The sequence below is a fragment of the Actinia tenebrosa genome, unplaced genomic scaffold (assembly GCF_029948245.1).
Source record: "Actinia tenebrosa isolate PJP-AT-01 unplaced genomic scaffold, QUT_ActTen_1.0 PGA_scaffold13__45_contigs__length_12533684, whole genome shotgun sequence".
Taxonomy (NCBI): Eukaryota; Metazoa; Cnidaria; class Anthozoa; order Actiniaria; family Actiniidae; genus Actinia; species Actinia tenebrosa.
The window spans coordinates 10,848,628-10,854,247 of record NW_028292573.1 but is presented as its reverse complement, the minus strand read 5'-3'; positions in this window follow the sequence as shown (position 1 = coordinate 10,854,247).

Here is a 5,620-nt window from a genome sequence, read left to right as displayed (position 1 = left end):
TGTTGGTAGTACATGTTTCTATTTCAACAAGATTTCGTTTTGCTGGAAAAAATAAGGGTTCTCGGGCATAATTTCAGGGCTACACATCTTTGGAAAAGAACAAAACCTGTGATACATTTCAGTCCTTTGTATTTTGCTTTCGAAACAATAAGTTTTATAACGTCATCGAAATAGCGCGCGCTTATCTGAAAACTGTGCATAAAATCCTTATGAAAATAAATTTCTCATGGCCAGCAGCGAGTACTCGTGTTGCTAGGGGTAACACACCACGTGAATATGTAATACGCATGGCCAATTACAAGGAAGGTACTCGGCGCGAGCACAGACCATAAACATTAGGTTTAATGATGTCATGTCTAAATATCCCTCACGAATTTAAGCATTAGGGAGAATTAGACTAATCGTCCCTCATGAATATGACCATGAGCGACGATTAGTCCAAATGTCCCTCCTCATCATTCATTAGCCACTCAAGCCTCAGGAGGTTTAGTTAAAGTCTAGACGTCCCAAAACCTTCCTCGGCATTCGGGGACATTTAATCACTAATCATCCTCAGGTCATGCTATTACTTATAATAAGCAGCGAAAAGTCGTATTGCTAGGGGTAAAACACCACATGTATATGTAATGCGCATGGCCAATTAGAAGTAGTGACCAGAAAGTGCTATTAACAATTAGTGCTTTTTTCTAATTACTGAAATATTCATATTAATTTAAATTATCCATTTACGAGACTCTTTAGGGGGTCGCGGCACATGAACGCTGGTTATCAGCTGCTATCAGCTGCTATATACATGTTATTTTGTTTGCTTTTTACTTTGAGATATGACAAAGAAGATGGTATAAATGGACCATTATTTTCCCTTTCTCAACTCTTGTTAATTGAGAAAACTCCCTTCCCCCTCCCCTCCCCCTCCCTCCACCGTCAGCGTTTTATGAAACGTGAATTGACCGTTTAAGGTTCCTTGAACCGTGGTTCGCACCCTCCCCTCTCCCCTTTTTATTTTTTGTAAAATGTTTTCTCCTTTTCAAACAAAACATATTATTGAGTATTATTTGTTTCCTTGCCGTTAAACCTTTTGAGTGCCCATTAATACGGATGCTATTCTAACAATAATTTTAATTCTAAAAGGCTTTTAATGATGGACCCTTCCAAAAGCATTGAATAAACATATTCTACCTTTAACAGTTTTTAGTTTATGCTTACTTCAAATAACGATCGAAGTATTATTATATTAAGGGTTTGTGCCCCAGAGCACGAAGTTCGAAGACAGCCATGTTGCTTGGCATTTTAAAATATTTCTTTTCTTGAAGGAGATCATTTCTATCATTTTGTCACACAACTCATGGTTTGTATCAACCATTCTATATTGCAGAAATTTTTAAAAAAAATTAAAAAAATAAAAAAAATAAAAACCTTTATCTTTAAAATAAATTTTTCGTCGAGTTCAGAAATATATTTTTTAAATGCAATGATTCTTTGACTTAAAAATGCAAAACTAAAAATGTTTTTACCAAATTGTTTGACAAAAGGCGCACAGACTAATAGAATTGAAAAACAAATGATGATTCGACAAAATATAACTAGTTTACACAAACCATCATAAACGTTGTCTTGTTTTACTTGACAAGATGCTTTAAATTGATGACTAGATTCTAAATGACGGGCAGTAATTATAAGGATGAATTAATGGTTAAAAGTAAATATGTAAGAAACATCAGTAGAAAACATTCTGATTGGAAGAAGTCTCGTCTTTTCTTGTCTTTTCTTATGTCGGAAAAGGGAAGGGACGATAAATGGTTCCATTTTTTATTCCCATTCGATTTATTATCATTTTCTCTTTGCCTTGCCTTGCCTTGCCTTGCCTTGCCTTGCCTTTCCTTTCCTCTCTTCTTCAATTAAATGCATGGGCAGTGAGCGACAAAGTAATTTACTACCAATAATAAATAATTCAAACTCTACATATATCATAATCATTGATTTTAGATTTTTAAGCTAACAATTCGATTTTGCTTTCTAGTAGACACAATTTCCCCTGGTGCTGTAATGAGACTCGAAAAATATCCCATTTCCTAGGATGTTCCTGACATTTCTAATTTGTTTCTTCATTTCCTTTCGATCTCTCCACATATCCCTTTCATTTTCCGTACTTTCATTCTCTAATAACATTATATTGTAAACCTATCTTTTTTTTGTCTTTTTTCCTTACTTTTTCCTTCCTTCCTTTACTTATTTATTTAATTTCCTTACTCACTCTCTTTCTTTTTCTCTTTCCTTCTTTCCGTTTTTTTTCTTTCTTTCTTTCTCTAGTCTGCCTCATTTAAAAAAACAAATCTTGTTGTTCTCCAGTTCTGCTAATTACATTTCCCAATTCACAGGCACTAATCTCTTCAAAGTTGAAAGAAACAATATTTCATTTAAAAAGTGGGGAATTTCCTAAAATAAAAAGCCTACCACTACATCCACATAACGCAAAAAAAAAACCATACGGCATTTTGAACGTGGTTGAAGTTGAGTCGTTCAGATTGAGGCTTATTACAATAGATCAACATCTAGCGAAGATTTTGGGGGAATTCCCAACGATATTATCACTACTTTACGGCAACATTTCTTTTAAATCTTTCGGCAAATGGCCAAAACCGAACGAGTCGATTCTCTTTAAATTTTCTACATCTAAAATGTTTTAAATTGATCCATTAAAATTATTATTATTCTTTCTAGTATTTGAACTCTTCTGCCTGCTTCGTAGATTTCAGTTATATATATCTAACGAATGTTTTTGAAATATATTATTGGCTATTATTGGTCTCAGGGTATGTACTAACATTGCGGGCTGAACCGAACATTAATAATTTAAGCTGGGAATCTTTATGAAAATGGAGAATAAATTGATTAATCTTGATAACAAATTCTATTTCATTTTTATGCTGTTGTCTACATTTAACTACTTTAAGATTACGATCTTAATGGAAAACTAGAAAATTCTAAGGAAAACTATGTTTGTTTTCGATATCGGAATTCGATATTTGGTACTGAGTTTTGAAGTCATAATCTTGTCATTGTTTATGCTCTCTTTCGGTATATATTTCAAACTGAGCTATTTCTTAATTCATAGAAACAGCTAATGATGCGTGTACAGGTTAGATATCAGAAAAAGAATATTTTCTATTCTCGAAGATTGAAAATGTCGAATTTAAAACAGAATGAAAGAAAGAAAGAAAGAAAGAAAGGAAGGAAGGAAGAAAGAAACGGAAAGAAAGAAAGAAAGAAAGAATGAATGAATGAAAGAATGAAAGAAATACAAACGGAAAAAAAGAAAGAAAGGAAGAAAGAAACGGAAAGAAGGAAAGAGAAAAGAAAGAGTAAGGAAAAGGAAAGGAAAGGAAGCAAGGAAGAAAGAAAAGAATGAAATAAAGAAAGAGCAAACGAACGAACGAAACTGCAAAATCAACATATTTTCATTCAGCGATAAGGGTTCGGAGGCAGCAAACAGACCGGCTGACATTCACTAACCACTTATTTGTTAAGTGAGGCTTTACGACAACCAGGTACTTTCACCTCACGGGTCACCTACGGACTGACGGTTCTAAATATATAACACGATTAACCAATCATGGTCAAAAAATAATTCAGATGTGAAAAGGTCTAAAACGTCTGCAGTTTTCGATGCAAAAATAGATGCTGTGAGATTATCTTTTGAATGTAAGAATCACTTCCAGTAAAGCTAATAACTTCTTCGTTGAGATTTTGTGAAGAGCTTTTTCGGTAATATACGCTGTGTGCTGGGTAGATGTTTGGCGTTTCTGACGTTTTGATTGTTATTTGCATATTTGTGAAAATAGCCGAATAATTAAGATATATGATACTTGAGGTTGTCAAGAGGCATTTCGGTTATGGAATCTAATAAGATGCAGGAAAAACAACTTAAGCTCTTTATACTCTGTTTTGAGCCTTTGGAGTTATCACTCATCGAGTAAAAAATTAGCGAGGCGTTGTGTGGACTAGGGGCTAGTATTTTAAATTGTACACTAAACTCATTGTTGATTTTAAAAAAACAACATCGCCTGTAATCTTGCGTTAAAAATTTTGAAGCGAAGCTTATACCTGAATAATATTGACTCAGTTGCTAGAAGCAGCATATCGTTAGGATTGTTGAAACTCCTTATTCGAAAAGCAGTGTCATTTTGCGCGTTGTGGTAGCCAGATGTAAAAGTTGAGACAACCTGTATGTGTGTCAACTTTTGAACAAAGCTGAAAATGCTCTTTTCTAGTTACAGCTACGAGGTCTGCTGGACTATCCATGCTTAGCTATCATAATTCTTCTATCCATTTCGACGTTATCCAAGACTGACTACGAAGTCCTCATTAAAAAAATTTCCATCGTGCGCGCAAGAAAACCCAAGTCGAGCACCTTGTTACAATACTATGAATATATAGCAACACCCCACCCTTTCATTGTCAAAAAGCGTAACTAAATTTAGCTTTTTTATGCAGTGACAGATCCTACTTGAAGTTCTTATAAACCAGTTAAAATATTATGAAGTGGAGTAAGTGGAGTATTTATATCAAAAAGAAGAATCAGTACTCAAGGACTCTTTCTTATCATTCGAAAAAATGCGTTACATTTTCCATGATGTGGGATATACTAAATTGGATAAAGATAGGGTATCTAGTGTATGTATGATTTGGTGGAGTTACAGTTATAGGAGAAATGTTCAAGCTGAACATTTAATATAAACATTAAATGCCAAAGTAAGGGGTAATAAGGTAAAGAAACTATGAAAGAGGAAGAGAAATAGGATGGGAAAGATATTAAAGAAAGAAAAGGAGAAAGAAAAGAAGGAAAGAAAGAAAGAAAGAAAGAAAGAAAGAAAGGATGGATGGATGGATGGATGGATGGATGAAGGGATGAAGGAAGGAAAGAAGGAAATGAACGACAAAAAGATAGGAAAGAAAATAAAATAAAAATGAGTCAGAAAAAATGCGAAAGAATGAAAAATAAAAGGAAAAGGAAATAAAAAGACAGACAGAGATAAAGACAAAAGAAAGAAAAAGAGAAGGCAAAGAGAGGAAAAGAATGAAAGCAATACTGGAAAAAAAATCCACAGCTGGGGCACTGTACTCAGGATTGGCTGCTGCGCAATTCATAAACAATCCCAAATTTTTATCCGAACCGGCCTCTTATGGCTTCAGTACTTTGGATTTCCGGCCTTCCGGCATTCGCGTCGCCTTCATCTCCAGTGAATTGCATATTTCATGTCGTCACGTGCGTTTTTCATTCCCTTACCAGCTTGCCCTTTGGTCCTGTTATCATTGCAAACTTCATTAGCTTCATCAACAACTACGGTTGCTTGTATGAAAAAAAAAAAAAAGAAAGAAAAAAAGAAAAAAAGAAAGAAAGGAGCAAAAGTAATTTGATATTCCATATCGTTTATAACATCAAAGAAAAAAAAAGTTTAAAATTCCTTTTAAAACCTCTGCTCGCAGGGTAGCTTTAATTTGAATTCATTTTATGAATATTTTAAACTACAATATGTAGAAATTCAGTCTTTTTGGCGCCAATAAAAAAACTTACATGTAGGTTCGTTCTTTCTTTACTTGTGGTCCTGGTGACTTTTCT